Source organism: Poecilia reticulata, chromosome 8 (genome assembly GCF_904066995.2).
Source record: "Poecilia reticulata chromosome 8, P_reticulata-male-v2, whole genome shotgun sequence".
Classification (NCBI taxonomy): domain Eukaryota; kingdom Metazoa; phylum Chordata; class Actinopteri; order Cyprinodontiformes; family Poeciliidae; genus Poecilia; species Poecilia reticulata.
Genome location: NC_088837.1, coordinates 137,024 through 160,000, shown reverse-complemented (window position 1 = coordinate 160,000; position 22,977 = coordinate 137,024). Strand labels below are relative to the sequence as shown.

General features: G+C 39.7%; 2 long non-coding RNA genes across 3 annotated transcripts in view; both read left to right on the top strand.

Annotated features, from left to right (window-relative positions):
- The window catches only part of LOC103468219 (uncharacterized), a 352,500-nt gene that overhangs the window by 213,251 nt on the left and 116,272 nt on the right, over positions 1 to 22,977 (top strand). The window lies entirely within an intron of this gene.
- Positions 9,983 to 15,074, top strand: LOC103468215 (uncharacterized). 2 transcript variants are annotated; one of them, XR_014088443.1, is made up of 8 exons: positions 9,983 to 11,240; positions 11,807 to 12,700; positions 12,808 to 12,888; positions 13,037 to 13,120; positions 13,228 to 13,337; positions 13,437 to 13,615; positions 13,756 to 13,898; positions 13,998 to 15,074. It is a non-coding gene; the product is annotated as an uncharacterized LOC103468215 (long non-coding RNA). The 2 variants fall into 2 exon arrangements; XR_534180.3 differs by having other exon boundaries at positions 9,983 to 12,700.

Below are 22,977 nucleotides of genomic sequence, written 5' to 3'. Positions count from 1 at the left end.
CTACTTAAGGTTACACTGATGAAATAAATGCATAAACAGACTAAACTTAAGGCGTTTTCGCACTGCAAGGAACGGTACGAAACGGAACGGTTTCGACCAACTTGCGACAGGTTCCACCTGGCCCCTTGGAACCACAAGAGCTGTGGTTCCAATCGGGCCGGCCAAGCGGTTCTGCTTAGAACCAGCAGCTGATTGGCCGCTGGTTGTTATGGAGTCAGACGTTGATTTTCCGTTGATTGCTGGCTCTCAATAAACTGTATTTTATTTTGTAAAGAGTGCTCTTTTCAATATTTTTATTATTAGTTTTAATTAGCAATGGATTCGTCTCAATATAGTGCAATCACCTGGTCTAATGATGAGGTAATTTTTTTCCTCCGCTTACTCGCCAATGAACGAGTACAGAATGAGCTAGATCGGTCAATGACGAAAGAGAAAGTTTTCCGTCGCATCTCTGAGGAAAAGGCTTCGGCGCTACATCGAAACCATTGTTTAGTTTCAAAAATAATGACATCAGGTACAGCTTCGATGGCGCCCTCGGTGTATATGCAATCACAACAGGGCTGGAACCGTTCCGTACCGTACCGTTCCGTTCCTTGCAGTGCGGAAAAGACTGTAGTGTACTTTCTTTTATTTTCGATTATTCGATTTATCTGGTAGATAATATTGTCTTTTTAAAGAGCATTTTAAACATGCTTTCTTTATGATTTGTATCATTATTGCTGAAGCCTGCTTTGCCTTGCAGTCACAGTTAGTATCTTTTCCGTCAAAATGTCCTCTCAGACCGCAGGCTGAGGGAATTTCCAATTTTCACAGGGCCTCCACCCTGTGGGTTTACAGTCATCCAGACAGCGCGTTAATTGAGAACAGCGGAGTGCAAAAAGCTTGAAAATGTTATCTGTAGAGCAGAGTTTTAGTACAGAGCTTCAGTGGGGTTAGAGTGGAGATTTGGGAGAAACAGACCCCCTCCGCGCATATTTTCCCAATTACTTAATCTGCGATTACATGATAATGTGACTTTCATTAAAAAGCCAACGTGGTGAGACTTATTACGTTATTACATCTGGATTGGATGACACATTCAGAAAGCAATGTTGTCAACAGGTAACGTATTTTCTCGTCAGTTCTTGCACCGCTTGACGCTAATTAATCGGCTCATATAGCGAACTTTCCCGAAGACGCGAATCAAGTTTGCAGAGGTTCAGCATACTCAATGGCATCACTTTAAAGCGCCTGAAAATTGATTTAAAAAATTCGTATTAAGAGAAAAGGGTTTTACATCTACACCCGAAGACATTAGTAGAGCATTTTGAAAGCTTCGTTAAAGTATTTACATAAAAAATAAATTACCATGAAATCCTTTGTCTTTTAAATCTGCCAATCCACAGAGTTTATATTATCTTCCATATTCTTAGCAATTAACTTACTGATAATTGTTAAGATATTCTGAGAATTATCGTTGGTTCTGTGCAGAACCTTTTTCGGTGTTAATGATATAGCGCAGAATTTCTATCTTGTGTTTAATTTGGCCTACAGTGGGCATATTTATTTTCGAAATATATATAAAAGCACCGCAGTCATCTTAATTTAAAACAAGAAGTGTTCTGCTTTTACAAAACTGGACTCAACCAATTTCAAGTATACAAATAAATAAAAATAATAATGTTTATTAATAATAATAATAATAATAATAATAATAATAATAATGTTTAATAATAATAATGTTTATTAATAATAATAATAATAATAATAATAATAATAATAATAATAATAATAATAATGCTTTTTATTATTATTATTGTTATTATTATACAATAATAATTATATATTTTAGAAAGTTTACTTTGTTCTCACATTAATTTACAAACGAATGTTAATCTGGAAAAAATAATTTTTATAACAACGCCTCAGAAATTTTGGCAAGAAACAAAATTTCTCCAAAAATGGGAATTTAAAATGAACAGAAATTTGTTTTACCAATAAATGACACTATGTTTAAAAATAATTCAATACCCCAAAAAAATTGACATAGACCATTTTAATTGTCCCAAAGTAGTTTGTTAGAATTGAGGTTTATCTTCCTGATCACCATATACAATCTGTAATAACATCAGGACATTGCAAAATATAGTCTTTTTTTTTTTTTAAATCTTTTTTTTTTTATTTTCCCCTTCAACCATAATAATTCACTCGATAATATACCCAACTCACAATAGACTGTGGAAAATATCAGTGATCAAACACAGCAATGGAAACTGTTTCAAAACATTAACTCAAAAGAAAATGATCCTATCCAAAGTTAAATTTTTCTGTCCATCCATCTATTTATCCATCTAGAAAACAGATTTGTTTAAATACAGCTGCTGCATGTGAAGGGCCACGTTCCATATCTCTCACTCTCTCTATTTCTCGTGGGGACAATATCTACATTCTCTTATTGTCTAAAAATCTGAGTATTCCCATCTGCCTGGAGTTCATTTTAACCAATTATACAATAGGTTATGATGAAACGAATGACAGTAGGTGGACGCTTTGCTGTTATAACCACTTTATCTGTTCTTATAATAGATAAAGGCATGCGGGTGTATCTGTAATGGGAAAACTGAAACAAGCAGAAAAGGCAAAAGCATGTTAATATTTGCTCTCAGCAAACATGATATATGAATTTGAAGCGGTTTTGCACAGTAAGAGACTTACCAAAGAAATCCCCTAAAATTAGTTTTAGGACAACAGAAAGTCACATCTTTTAATTTCTTTTTCTGTTCTTCATAACTATGGAGGACCAAAACTGACATAATAATAAATAAAAGAATAAATATAAAAATAAAAGTAGATATATATATATATAAAATAAATATATATCCTACATAATAATAAATAAAACAATATATAAATAAAATAATATATATTTTTATAAGAAATAAAAGCATAAATATATATTTTAGTTTTCATTTCCCCTTACACATGAGATTAGATTAGCTACCGCTTCTACTTTACTGAATTATTTAAACATTAACTGTAGCCCAATGCACATTTAATTAAAAAACTAAACAAAAACATCTTATTGCTGTCTTACCTTTACATATCACTGAAATCCACGCACCCCTAATTCTGCACAAAAATATCCGTTCATCTAAAGCCAAGTCTATCCTCGGCATGTCTTTTCTACTCTGTTTGAGAATGGACCTTACCACAGGGGCCGCATTTCATTGGCTAATGCCCATTTTACGTCACAGCGCAGCTATCACGTGCCTTACCATCTCACAAACTCATGCTAATATACATTGTGGACTACCAGACCAACAAAGTTTTTGCATCAGGACTCGGAAAAAATTGGTTCTCCGTCAGTGGGGTATCTGTACAGGCGATATCACGTATCCTGATCGTGTTTGTGGAACTAAAATTCAGATTTCCAAAATCTGAAACGGAAAGCCTTGCTTGGATCAAAGCTTGTGCACGACCGCATTTGCAGCTCAACCGTCGTAGGATCAATAAGAACAAAGGAGTGTCTGCTGGTGTAAGTATTATTGCTTTGCTTTCTTTATGTTTAGGGAATTGTTACGACTGGCTCAGGGTCATAACAAAAACAATAGACCATGCCGCGGTTAAAGTGCAAACAAATGAGTATTTATTAACAAAAACAACAATGGATTGTGGATATCAGTAACAGTTGTGTAATGCAAATGCTTGGATGTGTTGTATGAGTGCATATGAGAGTGTTGAGGTCCCACTCAAAAGTGCAAAAGGAGGGGAGCCGGGGCCTGGCAACCAAACATCGCAGCGGCGGAGTGGACGCTGAGGCGACAAGCCACAAGTCACCAGCAACAGAGACAGCCAGGTTAAAATACTCTGCGCTCCCAATCACTGGATCAGAGACACCTGCAAAGGGGAGGAGCACAGAAACGGACAAGACACTTGCAACCCAGCCTACAAGGCCCAGGGCCGTAACATGAATGAAAAAAATAAAGTCAATAATAAACAGATCCATTATGAAAACCTTTTAGCCAAGTACAACATAATGGCAGTACCGATACAACTTCTACATCCTGAAGCCTGTCTGTTACAGCCTTACGTTAGCTGAACAGATCAATATGCAATGTGTACCGTATCTGACATACATTAAAGATTTTATTTCACCTGAAAAGGCTTTTTACTAAACTTTAATCGCGTTAGCCATGCTAGCTTTTACTAAACTAACTGTGTTAGCCACGCTAGCTTTTACTAAACTGTAATCGTGTTAGCCACGCTAGCACCGAGTACCGTGTATAAGTCCTAGGCACATTCGATCCCTCAAAACCATGAATGCCCGACTTACCCAGCCTTGCAAGAACAATAGCCATCAGTGATCTTGTCCACGGCTATATTTATGCTGAGGGTGTGAGAATCTGCTGTTTTTCTCATTGACCGGTAGCATTTAGCTGTGACGCGCACAATGTTGGAGGCATCGCGTGGCTCAAACACCTTGATGTCGTCCGAAAAAGATGACATGAACTTGTTGGTTCCCTTGTCCATTGTCGTGGCTGATATTTTGTGAAAATCCGGCAGAAATGCTACACTAATCGACTCAGAAATAGTCTGCAGAGAATGAAAAATGCCATGTTTAGACATTGGAGCTAAGCTGTTAATGTGAGACATAAAGTCACGTGGGACTTTCGAGGGGCGTTTCTGGGCTGAGCTTGGTAAGGTCCATCATCAAACTGTCTTGAAGTAAAACTTTCAGCTCCCGTGTTGGTCTTTCTTTAGTTATCATCTCCTGCTTCAATTGAAAATCCACTTTAGAAAACTGTTTAAGTGTAGAAATGTAGTCTTTCATGTTTACGTCGGAGTAGGGGGGAAAACAAATATATCGCTGTACTTTACTTATTTACTGTGTGACTAGCTCCATGGCTAGCTCACTGTGTCTTACTCTGCAGTTGTGCAGTCACAATATCTGGGATCATGAGCGCCCCCAGCGGTGAGGCAAGAGAACTGCCTGCCTCACCTCAAGTCTGTTCTCTGCCGTTTATGATCGCTCCTCCGCACACAAAACACGACACACACGCACAGCTGGTTAGCGAGAGGTTGCGTAATCCCAGGTGAGGCTCAGCTCGCTGCTGCCTCACCGGAATGGGAAAATGCGAAGATCCAGTGATTTTGAAGAAAAACTAATCAAAATTGGTTAAGCTAAGTAAAAAATAGATACTTTATAGTACATGAAAATAGCAATATAAATGATTTTATATTATATATTATTTTTCTATGATGACAGGTGAGGCTCTTCCTCACCTGCCTCCCCTCACCGCACGTCACTGATTATATATATATATATATATATATACACACTGCTCAAAAAAATAAAGGGAACACTTAAACAACACAATATAACTCCAAGTAAATCAAACTTCTGTGAAACCAAACTGTCCACTTAGGAAGCAACACTGATTGACAATCAATTTCCCCTGCTGTTGTGCAAATGGAATAGACAACAGATGGAAATTATTGGCAATTAGCAAGACACACTCAATAAAGGAGTGGTTCTGCAGGTGGGGACCACAGACCACTTCTCAGTACCTATGCTGTCTGGCTGATGTTTTGGTCAGTTTTGAATGTTGGTGGTGCTTTCACACTCGTGGTAGCATGAGACGGACTCTACAACCCACACAAGTGGCTCAGGTAGTGTAGCTCATCCAGGATGGCACATCAATGCGAGCTGTGGCAAGAAGGTTTGCTGTGTCTGTCAGCGTAGTGTCCAGAGGCTGGAGGCGCTACCAGGAGACAGGCCAGTACACCAGGAAACGTGGAGGAGGCCGTAGGAGGGCAACAACCCAGCAGCAGGACCGCTACCTCCGCCTTTGTGCAAGAAGGAACAGGAGGAGCACTGCCAAAGCCCTGCAAAATGACCTCCAGCAGGCCACAAATGTGCATGTGTCTGCACAAACGGGTAAGAAATCGACTCCATGAGGATGGTGTGAGGCCCCGACGTCCACACATGTGCTCACAGCCCAACACCATGCAGGACGCTTGGCATTTGCCAGAAAACACCAGGATTGGCAAATTCGCCATTGGCACCTTGTGCTCTTCACAGATGAAAGCAGGTTCACACTGAGCACATGTGACAGACGTGACAGAGTCTGGAGACCCCGTGGCGAGCGGTCTGCTGCCTGCAACATCCTTCAGCATGACCGGTTTGGCAGTGGGTCAGTAATGGTGTGGGGTGGCATTTCTTTGGAGGGCCGCACAGCCCTCCATGTGCTCATCAGAGGTAGCCTGACTGCCATTAGGTACCGAGATGAGATCCTCAGACCCCTTGTGAGACCATATGCTGGTGCGGTTGGCCCTGGGTTCCTCCTAATGCAGGACAATGCTAGACCTCATGTGGCTGGAGTGTGTCAGCAGTTCCTGCAAGATGAAGGCATTGAAGCTATGGACTGGCCCGCCCGTTCCCCAGACCTGAATCCGATTGAGCACATCTGGGACATCATGTCTCGCTCCATCCACCAACGTCACGTTGCACCACAGACTGTCCAGGAGTTGGCGGATGCTTTAGTCCAGGTCTGGGAGGAGATCCCTCAGGACACCATCCGCCACCTCATCAGGAGCATGCCCAGGCGTTGTAGGGAGGTCATACAGGCACGTGGAGGCCACACACAATATTGAGCCTCATTTTGATTTGTTTTAAGGACATTACATTAAAGTTGGATCAGCCTGTAGTGTGTTTTTTCACTTTAATTTTGTGTGTGGCTCCAAATCCAGGCCTCCATTGGTTAATAAATTTGATTTCCATTGATGATTTTTGTGTGATTTTGTTGTCAGCACATTCAACTTTGTACAGAACAAAGTATTCAATGAGAATATTTCATTCATTCAGATCTAGGATGTGTTATTTGAGTGTTCCCTTTATTTTTTTGAGCAGTGTATATATATATATATGGGGCTGCACAGTGGCACGGTTGGTAGAGCTGTTGCCTTGCAGCAAGTAGGTTCTCGGTTCAATTCCCGGTCTTGTGTGTGCGAGGTGAAGGAGCGTTAGGCGCACTGAAGTGTATGGGAAAACATAATCGGAAACATGTATCCAATATATATTAATCATTATTTATTTATGTTTGTATAGTTATATAAATATGTATTGATATTACTAAACAATTTATGAAATAAATTATGAACGGCTGTGTGCTTTTTAATATGCTCATCATACATCAATATCAGATATCAGATATAAATATCAATATTATATTGTTTTAGCCACTAAGCATATTTAAATATGCTGAACTATGTATTAAAAATATACATATATTTTATAAGTATATAAAAATATATTTATATACTTAAATAATACAATTATTTATAAATATAGCTTTGATAGATGTTTGAATATGGTTTCCAGTAACAAAAAAGCGTGTTATGATCGATTAAATGCGCTGATACGTCATTTTGCCTGCTAAACACATAAGCTGACTGAAGTGGTGTACCGCTCCAAGATGGCCGCCCTAAATCTCGTCAGCGACAATGGGCGAAAGCGGTCCATGAGACGTCTATCCTTATATTATGTCTATGATAAAGTTACACTGGATCGAATCAAAACGGATGTTGTCTGACGTCATGTGAAGGCAGCCCAGCTCATTAACATAACGATGCAGCAGAAATACAGCAAGCAAATAAAACAGCAAATAATATAGCAAATGGAAAAACAGCGAGCAGAAATACAGCTAGCAGAAAAGAGAGAAGCAAAAAAATCAAAGCAAAATATCTATTTTTCTTGACGGAATCTCATGTGTAAGGGGAAATGAAAAAAAATTATTTATGCTTTTATTTCTTATAAAAATATATATCTATTCTTTTATTAATATATTTATTGTTTTATTTATTATTATGTGGGATATATATTTATTATTTTATTTATATATTTCTACTTTTATTTTTATATTTATTCTTTTAATTATTATTATGTTGGATATATATTTATTATTTTATTGATATGTTTATTCTTTTATTTATATATGTCAGATATATATATATATTATTTTATTCATATATTTATTCTTTTATTTATTATTATGTCAGTTTTGGTCCTCCATACATAACCAGCTGATGATTGCCCATCAGATTGTGTTCACAAGTAAAAACATTGTACTGATCTAGCACTGCCAAAATTGATGTCATAAATGCTATTTTTGATAGAAAAAAAAAGATTTCATACACATTTGTCAGTATAAAGTTACATATCTGTTACTTTGGGTACTTTAGTTGATATCATCTTTATTTGAAAACAAATAAGCTCAATATGCTTTTTGGTAATTTATAACAAATGGTTTTAGATTTAATTTTATTTCCACACATTATTTTATAATACACACTTCTTAATTTAAGAAAAATATATATTGTGGGGCTGCACAGTGGTGCAGTTGGTAGTAGCACTGTTGCTTTGCAGCAAGAAGGTCGTGACTTAGGTTGATTGATCTCTCTAAATTCTCCTTAGGTGTGTGCATGCTTGATTATGTCTGTCTCTGTTTCGCCCTGCAATGGACCTGTCCAGGATGTGCCCTGCCTCTCGCCCATTGACCGCTGGAGACCAGTACCCCTCACAACCTTACTAGGGATAAGCATGTAAGATGAATGGATTGATATATTGTGTATATCAATCTGAAAGAATCGGGTCAGATTCTAAAATCCAGGTTGTGGTAGGAGATAAGCTGAAACATTCCAAGGGTCACTGAAATGAGTCCACAGGACACCAGCTGTGGCACATGACAGTAGCAATGAGGAGGATCCGATTTCCCGAAGGTCTTAGTTTGGAGACATGTGAATCCTTGACTTTAAATAAAACAAATTCAATGTTTTGATTTTCATGTGTGAAGCATCTGACAAACTGGGAAAACATTGACAGTGTTGAAGAGAGTGAGACATGATTAGAATCACCAAATATTGCCACAAATGCATCGAGGTGTTGTATGTATCCTAGAAGCAAAATATGAAAAATATTGTCAAAAATCTGTCCAATTACACAGCATTCAAAACATGAAGTTATCAAAAAAACAATAATAATAAAAAATCACCGGCTTTATTATGGACCTCTCATTTTCTGCACAAGCGTCTGCACAGGTTCCAGCAGAGTGGAGGAGGGACACAAGCGGTGGAACTTGTGGTCCACCTGCGAGGTGTGCAGGATCCCTGACATACTTCATCCGAACTGACGAAATTCAGGGGCGCGGTAAAGGGGTGAAAAGTGATGACGATTCTAGGGGCCCTCACCAGCAGGGGGCCCTCCACAATTTAATTATTTATATTTTGTTCATAGACATAAAAAAAATCGGGGTCTTGTCAAAAACAAAATTAATCATATTGCATTTTCAAAGATTGTTTTTAGCAGTAAAAGTTTAATGTTACCCCTCCCAGACCAAAAAACACACATCCGTTTTTGCCCTGAACACCCCTGGATCCAAGACATTCTCACTCCCGACTCGTCATATATTGACGCTTGGGCAGGTTCTCTCAGCGCATCTTCGTGTCAATAACTGATGAGAAGGGTTCTCTCATTGAATGCTGTACCGCTCCCTAAGCGTCCGAAACTGACGATCTAGGAACGAATAAGGGGGTGTTTACACAACAACATCCAACAAAAACAAAACTTTTGTTCCGTTTTTGTACGATCTGTGTTTACACAGTAACGGTACACATCGAAAAGGTGCTGTGCCTAGTTGGTGCTAGGTTCTTTGAAACTGAGTGCGCATGTGTTTAAAAAAAAGTTCAACTTGAAGGCATGTGGATTCGCGTTTCCCTATCAGGTACCGTTCTCCCATAGATTGGGAGAAAACACGCATTGTGAGCGTCTGATTAGGGCTCATGCAGTTGGAAAAAGTGGGATAACTTTGCTGAAACACGTTGTTTGAGCTTTCACGGTGTCTGTAGCGAGCCCCGGACTGGAAGCTGTTTATTGTTTTTACCTTGGAATGGCCAACAGTCTGTTTTTCCTATATCAATTTGATAATAGGAGCTCCCGCACTTCCCATATCCGTGTCCCCTGTCACCTTTTTCAGCAGTGAAAACAGTTTAATCCGTTGTTAACAAGTCGTAACCTGTTTTTCCGAGCCGCCTACAAACGCAACATGAACGCTGAGACGCTCACTGGGTTTACACCTGTGAGGCAGCGAAGGAGACCTGCTGCTGCACATCTGTGTTAGAATTATGGCAGCAAAACAGAAAAACGTAAATATCTTTGCACAGTTTTTTCCCCCAAACGAACCGACTGAGTTGAGTAAAGCTGTTGGATACAGGTAATGATAGCTAAAAGATGACTAGCTAGCTAATATCAACACAGCACGTTAAGCTTGTTAACAAGTAGCCTGTAGGCTACTGATGTTATCTATGTTCAGCTACGTATACTCATAGCCCCCCCAAAATAAGTCGGTGCCCCCCTGTTAAACTGGTCTGGAGCCGGGGCCGGTCCTGGTCCATAGTTCTCTAGATAAGAGCGCTGAACAAGCAGCCGTGTATTTTGCCACCTGGGCGGTGCGGAGCGGTGAAGAGACGCTGAGGGAACCGTATCTGATGGGGAAACAGTAACACCAGCATTGTGAGTAGTTTCTTCTTCTGTGGATTGTAGGAAGCAGCTATGTTTTGCGTCATACAATGCATGAGCTGGGGATTCTCTGGAAGAAAAGATCCGTTTTCTAGGTTTACACGACAACGGAAAACGGTACGTTTCAGAAACATCGCACTCTGGAACCCGTTTTCAATCTGTGCCGTTGTCAGAGAAAACATTCGGTGGTTTCGTGTAAATGCACACTACAAACGCAACAAAACTCTTCCGTTTTCCCCCGAAATCGTTGTCGTGTAAATGGGGCAAGATGACGAGTCTATTCTATTTTTTTAAAAAAAACCTTTATTTACAATTTATGTACTAGTTAGGATATTAAGAATATTTACTACAAATACATGTCAGATGTATCGGTCATAAGACTTTAATTCGGTATTTAAAAATAACTCAGTAAAATATAAAACCGGAGGGTTTTGTGGTGGTTGTTGTTAGCTTGATTTAAAAGCTTTTTTTAAAAATTATTTACCAACTATTTTTGAGTGCGATATCAATGATTTACACCAAATAAATGTAAGAAAAATTAAGATGTATTTTCTTTTCTGATTACATGCCAAACTGTTCTGTAAACGTTTTAATATTTTTGATTGAAATAATAAAAATAAGGACGGATCCCACAAAAACCCAAGAAGAAGGATAAGCTGACGTCATCGTATGCGACACTTACACTCCGGTGAGTAGAAACCTGCATCTGTCAAAATGTTTTTGTACTCTAAAACCAAAAATAACTCCAAAGTGTGATGTTATAAAGTTACTGATGGTAGTTTTAGGACTTAATGGCAGTAAAATTGTGAGGCGAATAGTTGAAGACACGTTTGTAACATTTTTTTTGCCGGAGGTGGAAGCTAGCTAAATTAGCCTCTCGGAGGCTAATTGTACCTGTACACTCGACCTGTGCTTAATACGTTTAATTAGCCATGACAGAGTTACATAATAGTGTTTATAGTTATGCTTGTTGTTGCCACTTTGTACAATTGGAGGGTTGCTAAAAACATCAGTGCCCCTAGGTTGTGATGATCTTTAAAGTTTAGTTTATAAACCCTGTCTGAATACATTCTGAATACATGAAGAGAAGTAAAGAGCTGAGAACCTGATCTTTGAACAGACAGAGACCATAGGCCAGGAGCAGCCTGGGATGCTTACTGAGGACTATCCAATGATGATACCAGAGAACCAGGAAGAGACTGTGATAGTGATGATCTGGTTCCTGTTTCTCCTCCTGTTGTCCCATCCTCTCAGTCTTTTCAGAAGAAGAAAAGACCCAGAAGTACCTCTCCAGCTGCCTCTCCCCCAGCTCTGTCATCTGTCTCCCCCCATAGATCAGCCACATCTGCATTCATGTCACCTGCTGACCATACCGTCTCCTTAAGTCAGGGTGGCCGATAAGAAGAGAAAGCATAAGTTTTGTTTTCTTTACATTCATGCATCCAATATGTCAACCTCTTTAGCACGATTCGTACCTTTGGAGATCCCAGTTAGAATTTGTGATTGTCTATCAGAGTGTTTGAGGATCAAACCAGGACAGGCAGTCACTGTGGTAATGCTCAATGGTATGAATAACAATTCTTTGAATGACTCAAAACCAAAATATAAAAAACTATATTATCAAAATTTAAATAACTATCTACTTTGGCTGTGTGAGTACTTTGACGTACATATCCCAGAAGGGCCTTCTGACTCCATTCTTGAGTGGTTATGTTCTTCAACATTTTAGTGTAATTGGTTAAACACACTTGAATCAAATGGCTGAGGTACCACCTCATTCATTCAGCATTCAGATCAAACGAAGTCCTGGTAACATCAAAATTAATTGAGTGAGATGTTTTGTGCCAGAGAAACACCTAAAACTTGAAAGACACCTACTCTTAATGCCTGGTATTTGGACACCTATGTCCTATTTTATGTTTTCTTTTTTAATCTCTCATTTTAAATCGGACAGGTAAGATCTCGGCAAACAGCTTCCTGAAAAGATTTTTGAGTGGGAAGCCATAAAATATGAGTTGGATAAAATATTAAGGAAGGATCCCTTCAAGTGTCAAGCTTGTACCTCAGATGTGCTTTGAGTTTCAGTGGATGGAACACTGTGGATAAAACACTTCCCATTTGGAAACACCATTTAAAGAATGCAGCAAGGTATTGTAAAATGTGTACAATATAACAATTCTTTGTATATGTTAGTGGTGTTTATTACCTTTGGACTACAACACCTCACGAAGTGTATTTTATTGCTTGTTTTTCAGATTGGAGTAACAGGCTATATTTCAGGACCTTTTCATAGCCAAGGAAAATTTGTGGACTGTATACACAAATCAACCAAAAATGTAAGAGTGCAGATTGTAAATGTATAATTTACATTATACATTTACAATCTGTATATGTATAATGTACATATACATTACATGCCTGACTGCTATTATTACAGTCAGGCATGTAATAACAGCATGCCTGACTGAATTGTATGCATTCTAGATTTTGTGGTGGGCAATGGTCAGCAGCCAGGGAGATCTCTCTCAGATCCAGAAGCAAACTGGATGAGGAGGCTTGGAGCTAGCGGTGTGTAGACATGGAGCGCTGCTTAGTGCTCTTAGAGATAGCGTATGAGATATTTGCATAACCCTTGTTCTTTTAACAAAGAATCACTTTTTTCCCCATGGATGTAGCATGCAAGTACTGGCCATATCTTGAAAACTAACAAAAAGCTGTCCTGAGCTCCAACACCTGCATAAAATGAAGCAATTTCTCTCAATTTTCCATGGCAAAGCCCATGAATGTAAGTAAGGAATACTGACCAAGCATTGAATAACCTTGCTGGTACATACTGAATAAAGATTTTTGACACAGTTGATGTTGTTTGTGCATGTTTGTGCAGACACATATGGACACAAAGCTTGTGCCAAGGCTCATCGCAAGATCAGAAAGGAGAAAACATCTTAGCATTGGCTTTAGAAGATGTTGGTCACTTGAAGACTGATACAGACACAGAAGTTCTGTCTTTGGAAGAGATCCTGTCTGGTGACACAACATTGCCATGGCAGCAATCACACAGTGGTAAATAAACATACATTAATATGTTTTATACTGTCATCATACCTGACAGATAATGTGACTAGATACTCCAGGTGTTGATCTAAACTTACAAATTTAAACTTTTACTGAGTTGATTTGTCCTTTTCATAAATGCATTTCAGACTCTGTCAGACAAAAACAAGGGCAATCAATGACATCATGATAGTAAAGACACTGGAAGAGGAAAAGAGGACTCTGGTTGATGGACCATCATTGGAAATCTCTGTCATCCTATCAAAAGGAGTTTCCCGCCTGTTATCGGGAGGTAAATTTAAAAGTATGTTTTTAAGTGATGCATAATCATACCAAAAGTTAAAGCATCTAAATTTTTTATTTTTATTTTTATTTATGTTCAACTTTAAAGGTTTGTCCTGTGCCCTAACTGACGAAGGTCCAAGAGGTCTCCAGAGCATCATCCTCAGAGAGCTGCAGCACCAATGGATGAAGCTGCAGGCAACAGAGTATTATCTACAGCAGGGGAGCCCAAAGTGGGTCCTGGAGGGCCGACATCCTGCATGTTTTAGTTCTCTCCCTTGTTTAACACACCTGCATCAAAAGATGGCTCGTTAGAAGGCCTAAGAAGAACATTGACAAGCTGAAAAGGTTGTTACTACCACCAGGAGAGAACTAAAACATGCAGGATGCCGGGCCACTATGACCCACTTTGGACACCCGTGATCTACAGACTTTGTCAGGAGCAGAGAGTGTTATCTTTGATGAAGACTTCAGTAGTGACTGATAATAGTCTGTAATCATTTGTGAATGTACTGCTGACAAAGATCTACACTGGTGGGACAGTGTATACATATAGTTTGCTCATAAGTCACAAAGAGACACCTTACAATTTGTTCTTGTGCTTTCACGTTTCCAAATTGACAGTGTTTTATCTTGTTGATTCTTTTTTTAAATAGTAAATTTGTTTGTGCCTTTGTACTTTCTAAAAGGGCTTACTAGAGCTGTAATTACTTCCGCAGGCATGTCATTGAGTGTGTTTCTTTTTCACTTATGTTTCTGCGCATCTAGTGTATTTTCTAGGTAATAATAAGATAAATTGTAGTTAATTTAATAGTTTGTTACTATTTTTACTTCAAGTGGAATAATAACACTTGTGCTTATGTTGAGCAGTTTAAAAATGGCTACAACACTACATTAAGCAGTCCCAGGGATTCTGTAGTAACTAACATAGCCAAGACATTTTTTTGAATCTTCTACTTTTCTTTTCTTTTTTTATTAATATGTATGCTGTTTATTTTTCATCTAAATACATTCAGTTTATTTATAGATTTATTAAGTTATTAAGTACATTTTTGTTATGTACTTTGTTTTGTGTAGGATTTAGAGCAGGCAGCCTTTATCGCAGTTGTTTTCTGTTTGTTGTTCTTGTCATTGTTAGGTATGTTGTATAAAAAAGGTTTATTTTGTCTTTTTGAAAGTTGTGAGACATAGTCCCCCACCTTTGCCTTTTGTCATGTTGTCCTGCGGGAGAGGACTTGGAGCGGGAAGCCTTTAAGGTTGTTTTTTGTTTATACAAAAAACAACCTTCACTGAAAACACTTTGTGCTCTACAGCAAGTCAGAACAACTTATTATCTGTCTCCTGACTCAAGATAATCTTGATTAGCTCAAGGGGGTTAGAGATTAAGCTTTCCAAGAAAATAAGGCACTTCCTGTTCTGAGGGGGAGGGGCTTAGATGATGTTAACATATGACCATATAGGATCATTGGGCATCTGACCCAGATTACTGATGCCTACTTTGGTGCAACTTGGCCATGGTATGTGAAAGTCATAGCATTTCATTTGCTTTGGCAAGTATTCCAAATTCACTGTTTGGTTACGCCTTGGTTATGCTCAAAACTCACAATTTTGATAACTTTTAATGCCCCATCCCTTAACTGCATACTGACCAAAAAATAAAGTCAATAACTCAAAATCCTAAGAAGAAGTTTGTTACAGTTCGAGGTGTGTAAACCAGAAAAATGGCTAAAATTTACCATTTGACCCAAAATAGCTGCCTCGCTGTACATTTTAGGTCTCACCTCCAGGGGACTTTTTGTCTTGGTTCGGGTGGATCTACATATGTTCTGAGCTTCAGAGCTCTACAGTATACGGTTTGTCCAAGCTCATGTTAGAGGGTGGTTTTGACCAGTGTGTCCATGCCCACTTGCTATCCCATTAAAATTGTTTAATTCCACGCTGGAGACAGTTTTGGGAAACGTTTGGTGAGTATGAATATGTTTACCCCCCCAAATTTGCATTTTCGGGCAGAAAAAAATAATGAAGAATTCCTTCAGATACAATAGGCATTAGCAGCACTTCGCTGCTCGGGTCTAACAAGCAATTAAGGCCCGAGCAGCCTAAATTGCTTGTTTACACTGCTCTGGCGGGGTGAAGTCCCGCCCATCAAAGATCTGATCCAGCTCCTGCAGTGACAGATCCAGGAGAGAGGAGGCCTCCTTGGCAGGTTGCGCTGGGTGGGCAGCTGGTCCCCTCGTCCCAAGACACCTGAACTTCACAGGAGGGTTGGCGAGTCTCTCTTTGTCATCAGAGCTGATGAGTGCACAGTTCAAAGCTGCCCTTGTTCTCACCTTTGTCTGCTGGTTGAGATTGAAGATGACATCTTCCTCTTTGTTTCTTAGGAGATGCTGCAATTGGATCATCCAACAGAAGAAGATGTTTGCTGCTCATCGAGCTGCACCACCATTCTTGGAATCCTCTCCCAATGTCAACCAGCCCGTTGGGATCCAGTTGGTCATGGTAATGGTGGTTCTCTCAGCTGCTGCACTGTAGCAATTGTGGCCTTGAGCTAGTTTTGAGTTAGGGGGCTAGCAGCCAGATGGCGGGGTTTAGGTGTTGCAGGGAGGTCAGGCCAAGTCAGTGTGCGGCTATTCCTCAGTCCAACGTCCCTTCCTGACAACAGTCCAACATCACCAGGTGGGGACGCTGGACTCTTTTCATCATCAAAGAAGAGGTTAGGCCTCCTTGGCAGGCTGTGGTGGGCGGGCAGCTGGGGTTGCCGCCGGCCCCCTTGTCCCAAGAAACCTGACCTTAACAGGAACATGTGAACACATGTAAACATGTTAATATGTGAAGAATCACATGTGAAAACATGTGAAAAGTCACATGTGGAAAACATGTTCACATGTTCCTGTGAAGATGTTTCTATGAAGGTCAGGTTTCTTGGGATGAGGGGGCCAGCTGCAACCCCAGCTGCCCACCCACCAAGGTGTATTTGTCTTCACATTCAGTGAAAATTAATGTTATAAACATTCATCTGAACATTCATCTTGATTGATGAATGTTTAACATTCATCAGTTATAAAAAATATAACTGACAAATGTTTAATAACTCCTGGATTTAAATTGCAATGTGGTACTCAAAGGCTGTCTTCAGAAAAGTGTGGAGGAAAAAATGTGGGTCTCTACAAAATACTTGAACAGGTTTTTATAATACATCAAGCATATTGTTATACATTTCCATTAAACTTTTTTTTTCAAAATCTGCCCTGAATTGGTGCTTCTGTCCTGAACTGAAATGCTCCCAGGTGAATCCTGAGTTTCTTCAACATAGGCAAATATGTGAGGTCATTCTTTATGGTGCATCTGCTCTACCACTGAGCCATGTGTCTGCCCAAATAAACTCATTGTATCCGAAAAATGCATCAGACAACTACAATTTATCTCTTAAATGAGACTTGTTGTTTGTACACAAGCTTCATCTTCTTAAAAAAGGGTTTATCAGCTCTAGAGGCCTTTATTTGATAGTTAGTTGACAGGAAGGTGGGCAATGAGAGAGGGGGAAGACATGCAGCAAAGGTCGCCAGGCCGGGAATCAAACCAGCCACGGCAAGGACTGAGGCCTTCATATGTTGACTGTGCTTAACCCCTGCGCCACCACAGCACATAAGCTTCATTGTTAAATGGTAATTTTCTGTCTGCTGACCATGTTGTGTTCCTGGGGTTGAAGTTCTAGAGTCAGTGGAGTCAGCCATAAACTGTCAGTGGAAGTAAACATTTCCCTAGTCTACATCAGTGTTGTGTTCAAGACCACCTAACCCGAGACCAAGACAAGATCAAGACCAGAGTGTATCGAGACCGAGACAAGACCAAGACTTTTAGGGTCCGAGACCACGTCAAGACCGAGGGAAGTCGAGACCGAGTCAAGACCAAGACCAGCGGCCCGCGCTAACTGATCTGAAAGATCCATATTCCCATAACAACACCTAGATATTAAATTCTTAATAAATCTAACCAATATTAAAAGCAGAACAACCTTTGTTCTGCTTTGCTTCTATCTCTGTGCTACAATCCGTGGCGGTCTCGTGCCATCCCTAAAAATATAATGCCCTGGGCGCCCATATTGCTCATGTCAGAAACCACCACTGTCTGCACCATTAAATATAGCAATTGAGGCAATGCCATGACGGTAAGTAACGCCCAACTATGAACACTGACCAAGGAGCTACAAGCAAGAAGTAACCAACCACAAGGAGCTCACTGTGACTGTTCTCTCCCTCTCTCCTGCTATATGAAGCCAGGCAGTCTGACACCATGGCAGACATTACAGCTGCCACTTTGAACGAAAACAATCAAAGAGCAATCTGCATGCTCTTTTGTTCTTGTGTTTTATTTGTTAATTTAAAAAATATGAATGTACATAATTAAATAAAATAACGATAGCTATTGCAGTGTACGCAGAGCATTACAAGAACAAAGAACAGTATTCTGTCAGGTCAGCATACCCTGTCAGATCGTCATACGCTTAGCACAAACTCACGGCTATATCTGTCCGACTTCATTACCATATGATTTTATTTAATCAGCAACATAGAATCATGATGTAGATCATCATACACTTTGGTATTAACAGTTGTATGGCATCCTGACTTAGCGGTTAAGTAGGTTAATGAGTTTTACACGGTGTGTGTTGAAGTTGACTGCAGCTGCAGCCAGACCTTGCTTTAAATCAGAGGTTCCCAAACTGTGGGGCACGCCCCCTAGAGGGGGTGCATGCCATGCAGGGGGGGGGGGAAGGGAAGCCGTCTGGATGAAAAAAAAAACAGGAACGCTGTATGTACTGGGTTTTTACTTTAGCATGGCCAACTCTCTGTTATTCCTCTGTCAATTTGATACAATAGGGGCTTCTGCACTTCCCATATCTGTGTCCTCTGTGACTTTTCTCAGCAGTTAAAACTGTTTAATCCGTTGTTAACATATCGTAACCTTTTTTTCCAAGCCGCATTTAAACGCAACATGAGCGCTACGTCGCTCGCGCTGGGTTTACACCTGTGGGGCAATGAAAGAGACCTGCTGCTGTGCAGAGCTATGCAGGTGTTAGAATCATGGCAGCAAACCAGCAAAATGCAAAGAACTTTTCACAGTTCTGAGATGAGTAAAGCTGTTGGATGCAGGTAAAGTTAGCTAAAAGATGACTAGCTAATATCAATACAGCACCTTAAACTTAACAAGCAGCTTGTAGGCTACTGGTGTTGTTGTCTATGTTCAGCTATGATTCATTTTGCCCCCCAAAAAGTTGATTCCCCCCCTTGTTCGTCTGGAGCCGGGGCTCAGTAGAACAGGGAGTCTCTAAGAATCCCTCCCTCCCCCACATACGTTGTTCAACCAGACAGCTATTTGTAAGCCATAGAAATAGTTTGGAAACCACAGGAGAAAAAGTTTGGGAACCACTGCTTTAAATACACTTTGAAACCACGACAACGCATGTATATCTATATAGCTATCATTGAAAACAATTTAATGACTTATTTTTGTCATAACTTGTTGCGTATGGTGAACTGACAACTCCTCTGACTGTCAGACTTCTTAATGCGCATGCAGGCATGGTACCCACTGCATGTATGCTATTCTGACAGCGTATGGTAATCTGATAGAACGGCTCTCAGTGACACTCTAGTCTTATCTTCTAAGTAAAGAGCCGTTCAGAAAAACGGACTGTTCCTGAATGTCATGTCACTATATTGCAGACTTTTGGTCACAGCGTTGTCCCATATATGCGACAAGTCAGTCAACACCTCCGCACAATAATTCAGCGCAGTGAGTGACTTTTTTTCATCACAAATGCTTAGGTGTCTCTGTACAGCTAGCTTTGCTAGCATCACGTCAATGGAGATTACCTTTCTTTGAACTTCTTTTCTAAGTGACGAAAAAAGTTAGACTTAGTCCCCACCGTCTGTGAAAGCGAAGCGCTGCTGAGTTAGTTGTGGCCATCGGATTTCTTATGATTTATGCAGCGCTATTCTATTACTGACATTAAACAGACACCTTCTGCCGCTGAGAGGAAACCACTGCGCATGTCTCAGAGCGCCATGTGCGAGTGAAAGGTGGGGAGGAGGAGTAACAGAAACACGTTATTGCTTGGATTTTAATCGGTGCGTTTTGCATACACTGAAAACAAAGATGATAACAAATAAACTGGACAGAATGCTGTATGTTTAGTGATATTTTCACAATTGCGGTCTTGACTGGTCTTGAAATAAAATGCCGAGTCCTCAGCGCCCGAGACAAGACCGAGACCAAATGCGGTCGAGTCCGAGACAAGACCGAGACCATCAAAAATGGTCTCGAGACCAAGACCAATTTCGACTACATTTGGTCTCGAGACCAAATGTCTCGAGACATTTGTAGTAATGTAGACTACAACACTGGTCTACATTACTTGTTATGTATAGCTTGCTCTGAGTTTTTTGCTGAAAATATTTGATTTGTATAAGTGTTTCATCTGCCCGAGTTTTTTATTTTGTAATTGTTTATAGGGTTTATTGATTTTACCTATGCCTTTAAATTACTAGACTTTTCACCAATTTTTATATTTTGCTGCAACAAAATACATCATGTTTAAATATTAATTCAGATGCCAAGATTAAAGTATTTGAATAGTCTTCATAGCAAATATTTTTTTCACTCTTACTTCAGTAAAATCTTAGATACCTTAGGATAGGGACTCCAATAAGTCTACAATATATTTCGGTGTGGATTGCCCTTAAAGTCAAAATCAAAATCTTAAATTTTATTCAAAAATGAAGATGGAGGTATTACACAAGACAGAGTAGCTGTGTCTGAAAACTGGCTATTGTCGAGGAATCTGGTATGAGCATGTGAGATCTGTCCAGGTATACGCAGAAAAATGGAATAAAGGCCTGAGAAATAACAGTATACCCTAGACAATGATTAACTGATGATTATGAGCGATAGGTGATTATAAAGTGATAATACATGCCAATGAAGTAATGTCTGTAATGAATTATCAAAACATGTATTCTGTACTTTTAATCGAGTGAATGTTATAGTAATGTATAATCTGTACTTTTAATCAGTTGATTTTATTATACTATGGGAAACTAAAGGTTCTACTTTTGAGTTAACAACAATTAGCATAATTATGTATGGTTATCATTTATTACTGGAATCACAAAGGCTGAGGAGAGAGGAGAGGAAAAAAGCAAAAAACTCTTCTCACTGAGCGAGAGGTGGGGGCGAGATTGGAGCCAGATGGCCGGTGAGTAATAGGCCTTGGGAAAGTCAGGCCGCCCGGTCTTGCAGAACGTCAGGATGATAAGGCAGATAGGCGGGTTCCAAGTCAGGCAGCCCGGCCTTGCAGGATGTCAGGATGATGTAAGGAAAATAGGCGGGTTCCATAGAAACACAGTGCATAAATACTGATGGTCGAGAGAAAAAGGTCGTACTTCGTCTCCGGCGCAGAAGAGGAGCCAGCAAAGGGAAGCAAACTAAAGGCCAGCAGAGGACTACACTCGGGACCGAGGAAAAAGCTCAAAGACTTCACGCCGATAACAAGGGACAAGTTCCACCGGCCACCAACTCCGGTTCCAGATTCGACCGATTCCTCTGCTTCTACCCAACGCTCTCTAAAATCATCGCAGCCGACTTGGAAAAGGGACGGAGGTCTTTTAAAGATAAAGAGTCTGCACGTTTAATGGAAAGCGTGAGTCTTCTCTCCGCTTCTCTTCATTAAAGAGGACCTTGCTCCGGCTGGACAAGGACTCTGTCCAAGGACATCTAACAGATTACAGCTGCCGAGAACAAGGACCATCGGGTATGAGTCGACCTGCTTTCCCCAAAAGCCTCGCTCAGTGAATTTAGTGAAATAGGTTAGGGATAAGAACAAGGATAGGATGTGAATGATCCTAGTTGATTTCATCATAACTTTATTTCTTTTATAACTCTTGGGAATTTAATCTGTTGTCATATGCCCCTGCTAAAGCTTGCTTAATAAAATTATAATCCTAAAAATTCTAATGAGAATTGTGAACAGTGAGTTTAATTGTGTCAGTCTTAATTATTGTTGGTTCTCCTAATTGTGGTAAAGTTAACATACATGATTCTAGAGAATGGATGGCTTTGTGTTTTCCTCTGGTGAGTGTTAAAATAATGACCCTGGGACTTAAATCTAAGTCACTAAATTTAATCTAGCCGTTAACAAGTGCCGTTATTTTAGGAGAGGAGCTACCGTTAACAGGAGTGGTTGTAGGGGTTATGTCGCTGTGAGGGCTACTCAGCGGATTGCTCTTCAACTGCAAAGGGTCATAACTTCTGGATCGAAGGTAGTCAGAGCTAGACGAGTCCTTTCCGACCCCAGTTTAAACAGACAATTCTCCACAAACTATCTCTAGGGTAAGACTCGAGTTTCTGGGGGTTTTCCGGACCTGTTAGACAGAGAACTGGGCAGTAGTGAGTCCAAAGAGTTGTGAGGAGTGGGCGGGACTTACTATTGGGTATTAACAGACACTATTCATAAAAACAGGACACTGCCTTGTGAAAATATTCACTTTTTTGGCTCTTTTCTGTTTTGCTATGCTACAATTTTGAAATAAAATTGATTATATTACTGTTTATATAATTTCATTTACAGAAAATGCCTACAACTTTTAACATTTATTTATTTTTCTATTGTGAAACAAACAACAAATAAAACAAAATTAAAAAAATTAAGCATGCATAACATTTCAATCCCCTAAATGTACTACTTTGTAGATACACTTTTTGCAGCAGTCACAGCTGATAGTCACATTGGGTAAGTTTGCCATATCTTGCCACTCTGACTTTTGCCCATTGCTTCAGGCAAAATTGCCCTTGCTCCTCCAAGTTAGATAGTTTCCACTGGTGAACAGCAATCTTCAAGTCTGAACACAGATTTTTAATTGAATAGAGGTCCGGACTTTCACTAGACCATTCATACACATCCACACGATACCCCTTAAATCACTTTAATGTTCCTTTAGCAGTATGCTTTGGGTTATTGTCTAGTAGGAATGTAAACTTTCATTCCAGTCTTAAACACTGACAGACTGAAACAGGTGTAGCTCAAAAAT